Below are 8,416 nucleotides of genomic sequence, written 5' to 3'. Positions count from 1 at the left end.
TTCTTCTCCTGTAATGGGACCGAGTTCTGCTCACAGACCGCCTTCTTGAGTGTGTTGGGGCTGATAATATTTCGCACCTCGCCTATCTGAGGCTCGGTGAAGTCGGCAGCTGGAGGCGTCTCCTGAGAGCTGAACGGCAGACGACGCCTGTTGCAACTTGGCTTCTCCGCGGTACCAGCTAGATCGCGCACGTCTTTTGTTGGGTTGGGTTCTTGAGAAGGAGGCCCCATGAAGTCGCCATCGTACCCATGTTCGGCAAAGTACTGATCGACATTGCCAAATGTATCGTTGTCGTCGTCGTTCTGATCCTGTGCCATATGCATGTTTGGATCCAGTGGCATAGGGATGTCCGGCACCGTTGCGGCGGTCTTGCCATGGGGCCGACTTGGCGCCGGCACGACTGGCGGTGTTGTCTTTGGGGTGGTGTCCCCCGCCCCCAAACGAATCTGGCTCTTCGGCCAAAGCAGGGGCCAGCTCAGGCAGGCGCTGAGGGTCATCACGTCATCATTGTCGGCCCAGACGGGTCGAATCGGAGGTAACTACTCGTCACAGCCTGGCAGCACCCGAACCAGTTCAACCCTAAACAAGTTGGGTGGCATCTGGGTACCGTGGAACAAGGGGTTACCCGGTTGAACGATTTTGCCCTTGGCGACATCGACCAACTCGTTGTTCACGAAGTGCAGGAGAGTGCACGGAACATCGGCGGCGCCCTGCGAAAACATGTAGGGCGTCAGGGATGCCCAGTCAAAGGCAAGGAGATGAAGTCCTCGGCCGAGAGAGGCTTAATTAGTTACCGTGATGATGGCGTCGAGCTCGGCTAATGTCGAGGCACCGCCAACGGCGGGCGTGCAGTTGACGGAGGGACCGCTTGCTGCAGAGGTGCCGGCCGGCGTACACACGGGTGCATTAAGCTCCCGTGCCGGCGTCGGAGACACCAATGCCGCCTCCGCCGGAGACACCAATGGCCCCGCCATCGCATTCTGCGAGTTGCTGGCCGTGAAGCTAGGAATCGGGGGCGGCCCCTGTTGGCCGCCCGCAATCCACGCACTCAACCCCTCGATCAAGGTAGGCACAATGGCGGAGATCGTCGCTCCGAGTTGTTGTTGCACTTGCTCTTGGACAATCTCCGGAATCCGCGCCACCTGTGCCTTGAGTTCTTGAACCTCGCGCGCCTGGCTTTCCGAGCTGGTCTTTTTCTCCTTCCGCACACCAGCGGTATAGTATGACCCCCATTTTGTGGACAAGCCTTTGCCGGCCACACGACCAGCTGACGTCGGCTTACTGAGCTTATCCTTGTTCTTCATTACATTCAACGCCCTATTTAGAGTGGTGTCCCAAGGGTTGCTCTTAGTCGACCCCGCGCTACTGCTTTCAGTCGCCTGCGGAAGGAATGTGAACCATTTAGAAATTTGGCTTCATTAATTAGAATGCAACCATATGGAGCTAATTACGCGGGGGTGTATTCCTTACCAGAACAAGCTCAAGCGCCCTGGTCTTCGGATCCGTGGTAAGCTCCTTTGTTATCGGGTCCTCCTTGTACCGGGCCCTGACATAGTTCCTGGTCTGCTTGTTACCGCTGTATTTCTCGAAGCGGGGCGGTAGGCCTTGCTCGGCACGCTCCGCGTCCTCCTTGTCCCATATAGGCTCCGCCACTCTGTAACCGCCGGGACCGAGTTTGTGTTCCCCTAAGTTCAACTCCCGCATTTCTTTCCCCCACTGACTTGATTCGGAGTTTGCGGTGCTCGAGCAATTGATCTTGAAGTCGTTGTAGTCATCTTCGGTGATCGAAGGATTTTTCTCCTTGATCTTCTCATAACTCTCACCTTTCTCGATCATTCTCTTCACATTGCTTTTCCAAGTAGACAGGGCCTTGCTCATCTTCGTGAGGGCAGCATTGTTCACTTTATTCCCTTTGAGGCTTGTGTTTTCAAATTCAGCGGGGAACTTGTATCGTTCGTGCAGCTTCGTGAAGAGGAGGTTGCGCAAATTCCCTCGGTCAGGATGCCTCAGGTTCTCGGTGTTGATCGAGACGGTGCTCCGGAGAATGCACCCGAGCTGAAGCGAGTACCCCTTGACTATTCGTTCGGGCGCCGTTGGATTCCCGTCGGAGTCCACTTCAGTAACTTCCTCCTTGAGGGTGCGGAGCACGGTCGGGCGCCGGTCCTTCCGTTGCCTCTTCGGTTGGCTGCCATCTGTGCGTGCGCCGCCATCATCAGTGGTGGCATCCTCGGCGGCACCATCAGTGGTGGCATCAGTGGGGTCATCCTCGGCGGTACCATCAGTGGTCTCAGGATCGGTGGGGAAGGCGGCGTCCTCATACAAGTGAGGTTGTTCCTCCATCTCCTGGGACAGCTTCCAGAATGCCTTGCCGCCCGAACCCCCGGCCTCATCGTTGTTGGCCATGTTTCTCTCTAAATAGGAACAAAGTTGGTTATTGTCAAGGAACAAGATCATGGTCTCATCATTTAGGGTTTGTCGACACCGAGGCATCCTAAAAGCTAAGCTTTTATCATTGAGGGTTTTTCGACGCCGAGGCACCCTAAAAGCCTAAGCTTTCATCATTAGTCACAAGTACCCCGGCCCATGCATTAGTCACAAGTACCCCATATGTCCTATTTTTAGCAAAGTCATGCTAAAATTCACGGAAAATTTCAGCATGACCTTTGCTGAAAATAGGACATATGGAGTACCCGAATTTGCTGGAACGGAAGTTAATCGACATTCCAGCAAACTCAAGGGCCTCTCGGGTGGACAAGGCAAAAAAGGCCTCCATCACAACATGGAAAATACATTGGCATGTGAAGAGGTGAAACAATATATGCATCTCCAAGCAGTATCATTCAACATTTTGGACAAACCACTACAAGCAACATGAGACACTGAAAACAATTGCTACCAATGAATCTACACTTCTATAAGAAAATAAATCAGAAACTTAGTCTGTCATCATTAGGCAGCCACCATTAGTTATTCCGTTATGTTAAAGCAGAAATAGAAAAATAGACTGAAAACACTAAAATCAGAAACTTAGTGCATGATACAGATGCAAAGTAGGTTCAAAGACAAATGAAGACCATATGGTAAGTACAGCAAGCGAAATAGGATCACCAACTAATAGCTGAATGAAAGGCATATATATGACAGGCATATTTTCCGGCTACAAAGTGTTGTGGCAAATATGCCAGGCACCACAATGTGATCACACAAACAAAATAGCCTCAAACCAGTTATTCTCGCATGATAATATGAAAATGCATATGGCACTGCCAAATTATACTATCCATATTTCGGTATAATGTCATTATTCCATACAGCAGGCAGCACTGTCACCACAAATCAGTTATTCTAGCATAATATAAATACGCAGAACAGAAGCAACAATTTACATTTCTGCATACGGCGTTGCCAATTTTTTTCTATCCATGTTTCAATTTGATGCCATCACTCCATTCAGCAAGCAGCATTGTAACAAAAAGAAATTCTAGGCGCAAATTTCTTCAGAATGAAATTAAGTTAGTGAAACTGTCACACATTTCTTCACAATGAACAGATTTATACTATCTATCAGCAAGTAAATTATGCCATTTGAACAGATTTGAACAGCGAGGGGGAGAGGGGGAGAGGAGGAGGGGGAGCTCACGGGGGCGGTGGTGTGGACGGGGCGACGAGGTGGGGCGACGAGGTCCGGGTGGTGGTGGTGCGACGAGGTCCGGGAGGCGACGAGGTCCGGGTGGTGGTGGTGCTCCGGCGACGGTGGTGTTGACGGGGCGGCGTCCGGGCCACCGGCGACGAGGGCGGCGGGGCGATGGCGTCCAACGAGGTGGGGCGACGGGGAGAGCGGCGCCGAGGAGACGAGGACGACGGGGCGGCGGGGCGGCGGCGTCGGGAGAGGAGAGGGCGGCGTCGCGGCGTCGGGGCGTCGGGGCGGAGACGAGGACGACGGGGCGGCGTCGAGGCGGCGTCGGGGCGGCGTCGAGGCGGCGGGGCAGCGGCGTCGGGAGAGGAGAGGGGAAGGGGATCGAGGGCGAGGGCGAGGGAGAGAGAGGGGATAGGTTTGGGCCGGGGAGGAAATATGGATGGGGGCGGCACAATACTAATGGCGCACCACCCCTCGGTGCGCCATAAGTACATCCATACTAATGGCGCACCTCGCCCTGGTGCGCCATTAGTATTTTTTTTTATTTCTGCTCGAGCCAACAGGTTATCTTCCACCTGACCTGATCCACATCAAGTTCCCTCTACTAGCTCGACTGGTCAGCAGCCAGTTCTCACACCAGGAGGTCCTGGGTTCGATTCCCAGGCTCCACAATTTTTTTATGCATTTAAAATGTTGTTTGATACTTATTTGTGTTTAAATATGTTCAAACTTGTTTAAATCATAACAGTAATATTTTTTTATAAGACAGTAATAATTTTTTTTTAAATATCATCAAACAGTAATGCCGGTGGAGCGGGGGAGGGTGCGGTGGGTGCGGGGGGTCAGCTGCGGCGGTTGAGTAGGGGAATCAAGGGTGCGGGGGGTCGGCGGCAGCGGCCGGTGGACCGGGGGGTGCTCGGCGGCGAGGGGGACCGGATCTGGCGAGGTGGGATAGCGATCGAGATGGAGGGGGATCGAGATCGAGTGTCCATGAAATTTAAAAATATTCATGATAGTTCAAAAAGTGCCCATGAAATACAATCGAGAAATGAAGGCTACGATTTAAATACAATCGATCTTAGCTAGCTATCTGTTCACAATCTTCTTGCCCTTCTTTTTCGCAAATGGAGTTCTTCTGTGGAACGGACGTCCTTTAGGTAGGGTGGTCCTGCTTCTTCTTGTGGTGTATGCTTCTACTTCATCATCGTCGTCATGTTCGATCCTCGGGTCGCCGTACTTGTCGAAGTCTTGCTCATTGGCTACTCCATCCATTCCGATGATCTTCCTTTTGCCTCTCCTCACGACAACACGACTGGGCTTTGGCGGGTCGGTAATGAAGAAGCATTGGTCCACTTGGGAAGCCAGTACCCATGGCTCATTTTTCGCGGTGACGTTTGCGCCCGCGGTTTTGGATTTGGCTTCGGGTATAACCATGGTGGTGAAATATCGGTCTTATTTTAGGACGCTCTTGGCCCATCTGACACGGAACATCGGCACCTTCTCTCCAGCGTAGCTCAGCTCCCAGATCTCCTCGATCCTTCCGTAGTATCTGTCCTTGTCCTTACCGGTGTAGGATTCCATCGTTACCCCGGAGTTCTGATAACCATCGCTCTTCATGTCCTTGTCCTCGGTGTAGAATGTGTAGCCGTTGATATCGTACGCCTCATAGGTCATCAGGTTGTGCTCGGCGCCCTGTGACAAGGCGAATATGAGTTGTTCTTCCGCGGAAGAATCTTCATGTAAAGGGTACGACAGAAGCTTCTGCTTGAACCAACGCGTGAAACATGAGTTGTGCTCTTTGAGTATATCTCCGTCCGTCCTCTGTTGGCCTCGGTCATTGTACGTCTTCTCAATAAAGGTTTTGTGCTCTACCACCCAAGGATCGACCACGTCTATGTGTTGTAGCGCGACTAGGTTTGCTCTTTCAAAGTCGGCGAGTCGACCCTCGAAGTCGACATGCATTTCGCGGCGACCCTCACGGTGACCCCATCCAGCGAGCCTGCCGAGGTGCCTGTTGACGGGCAGACCAACGGGGTTCTCGATGCCTAGATAATTCGTGCAGTAGGAGATGCACTCTTCGGTCAGAAAGCCCCTGGCTATACTTCCCTCTGGACGTGACATGTTCCGAACGTATCCTTTGATGACACCATTCATCCTTTCGAACGGCATCATGCTGTGCAGGAACGTCGGCCCGAGTTGGATGATATCCTCCACGATATGGACCAGCAGATGCACCATAACGTCGAAGAATGCGGGCGGGAAGTACATCTCAAGCTCGCATAGTATCACCACGATCTCTTCCTGTAGCCTTCTGAGTTGCCTCACGCCAATCGACTTCCGAGAGATGACGTCGAAAAAGTTGCATAGGCCAAATAGCGTTTCACGGACGTGCGCGTCCATGATCCCACGGATTGCAACTGGAAGTATCTGCGTCATCAGCACGTGACAGTCGTGAGACTTCATCCCGCTGAACTTCTGCTTCGCTGGGTCTAGGTATCTGCTTATCTTCCCCGCGTAACCGTAAGGAAGTTTTACTCCTAGGAGGCAGGTGAAAAACTGCTCGATCTCCTGCTGACTTAGAGTGAAGCACGCGGGAGGGTAGTCATTTCCGGTCTTCTTGGCCTTTTTGCCTTTGCGACGACTTTCTGTGTCCTGCTTCGCCTCATCATCATCATCATCATCATCATCATCATTAGCGTGAAGCTCCTGCCTGATGCCCATTGATTTCAAGTCTGCCCTTGCTTTCGGCCCATCTTTGGTCCTCTCTGGCATGTTGAGCAGGGTACCAAGCAGACTCTCGCACACGTTCTTCGTGATATGCATGACATCAAGGCTGTGAGGCACACGGTGGATCTTCCAGTACGGCAAGTCCCAGAAAACAGACCTCGTTTTCCATACCTTCAGCAGCGGCTCTGGCGCCTTTCGCTTCTTTCCCGGCTCTGGCGCCTTTTGCTTCTTTCCCGGCAGTGGGCAGTCTTTCCAATTTTTCAACAGCTTGTCTATTTCCTCGCCGCTCCTCGTACACGGGCGTTTTCGGGGTTCGGTTTCACCATCGAACAGATCCTTGCGTTTCCTCCACGGGTCATCATCGCGAAGCCACCTTCGATGTCCCATGAACACGGTTTTCGAAGACCCGGGATCTCTATCTAGCTGGCGATACGTTGTGTCATCCATGCACCTTACACATCCAGAAAATCCGTGGACTACCTGCCCGCGAGATATCCGTAACCGAGATAGTCGTGCACCGACGTGAGCAGTGCAGCTCTCATAGGGAAATATTCTTTCTCTGCGGCGTCCCACGTATTGGCTGGCGTTTTCCACAGCGTGTCAAGCTCCTCTTTCAGCAGCCCCAGATACAGATTGATGTCGTTCCCTGGTTGTTTCGGTCCTTCAATTAGCATACTCATGTGAATGTACTTCCTCTTCATGCACAACCAGGGGGGAAGGTTGTACATCCACACAAACACAGGCCAGGTGCTATGTGTGCTTCTCTGGCTGCCAAACGGATTGACTCCATCGGTGCTCGCGCCCAGCACGATGTTCCTTGGATCGTTCCCAAATTCTAGGTCTTCGAAGTTCAACGCTTGCCACTGGCTCGCATCCTTAGGGTGACTCAGCATCTTGTCTTTTTTATCTATCTCCGGATCATTTGCGTCATCTTCTCGCTTCTTCTCCTCCCTATCCGCGTGCCAACGCAGGAGCTTTGCTACCTTAGGGTCCGCGAAATACCGCTGCAGACGAGGAGTGATCGGAAAGTACCACACCACTTTTCGAGGAGCTTTCTTCCTCTTCTTGTATCGAGTGACGCCGCACACCGGACATATGGTAGACTCCGCGTGCTCGTCCCGATAAATGATGCAATTGTTCATGCACACATGGTATTTCACGTGCGGTAAATCGAGAGGACACACGATTTTCTTCGCCTCCTCCAAACTGGTCGGGCACTTGTTCCCCTTGGGAAGACGTTCGTGCCAGAATGACATGTTCTCGTCGAAGCATGCGTCGGTCATTTTGTGTTTTACCTTCATCTCCAGAGCCATGAGCGTTACTTTCAGGCGGGTATCCTCGGGCCTGCATCCTTCATACAATGGAGTAACCGCGTCTAACTCAAGTTGATCCATCTTGGCTTTCTCTCGGGCGGCAGCTCTTGCGTTATCCGTCTGCTTGAGAAGCAGCTCTTGAATATGAGGGTCCTGCACCCAGCCCATCGATGGTCCAGCGTCGTCTGCTCCGCCGGCATCATCATCTTCATGATCATGCCCGTCGTCTGCTCCGGCATCTTCCTCATCATCATGTCCTGCATCTTCTACATGATGACTGTGTACAGCATCACCGTCGTGATCATCTCCTGGGGATTCTTCGTCTTCTCGCCCGCCCGAGCCGCGGTGGTTGTCTTGCTGCCCTTCCTCATTTCTTGCCCGGCCCCCATGGACGACTTCGTAGTCATCTTCATCACCTTGCCACCGATAGCCATCCATGAAACCACGCAAGAGCAGGTGGTCCCGCACCTGCCCGGAATCCGGGTCCGCAATAAGGCTCTTCAGCTTGCATCTTCGACACGGACATCTTATCTCCGTCTCGTTCTTTTGAAGCATCTCGGCCTTCGCGGACCTCAAAAACCTATTCACGATGCCTTCGGTCATCGTGCGGACCATGGTCGCCTGCGGGGTAGAGCAAAACGATATTTTAGAACCAAGAAAAAATTTGGCATGACTTTCCCTAAAAATAGGACCAAAAAGAATGCTTAATGCCAAAATTCTCGCCGAAACGGAAATGAAT

The sequence above is a fragment of the Triticum aestivum genome, chromosome 2B (genome assembly GCF_018294505.1).
Source record: "Triticum aestivum cultivar Chinese Spring chromosome 2B, IWGSC CS RefSeq v2.1, whole genome shotgun sequence".
Lineage (NCBI taxonomy): Eukaryota > Viridiplantae > Streptophyta > Magnoliopsida > Poales > Poaceae > Triticum > Triticum aestivum.
The sequence above is the reverse complement of the archived record's forward strand: the minus strand, read 5'-3'. Positions refer to the sequence as shown.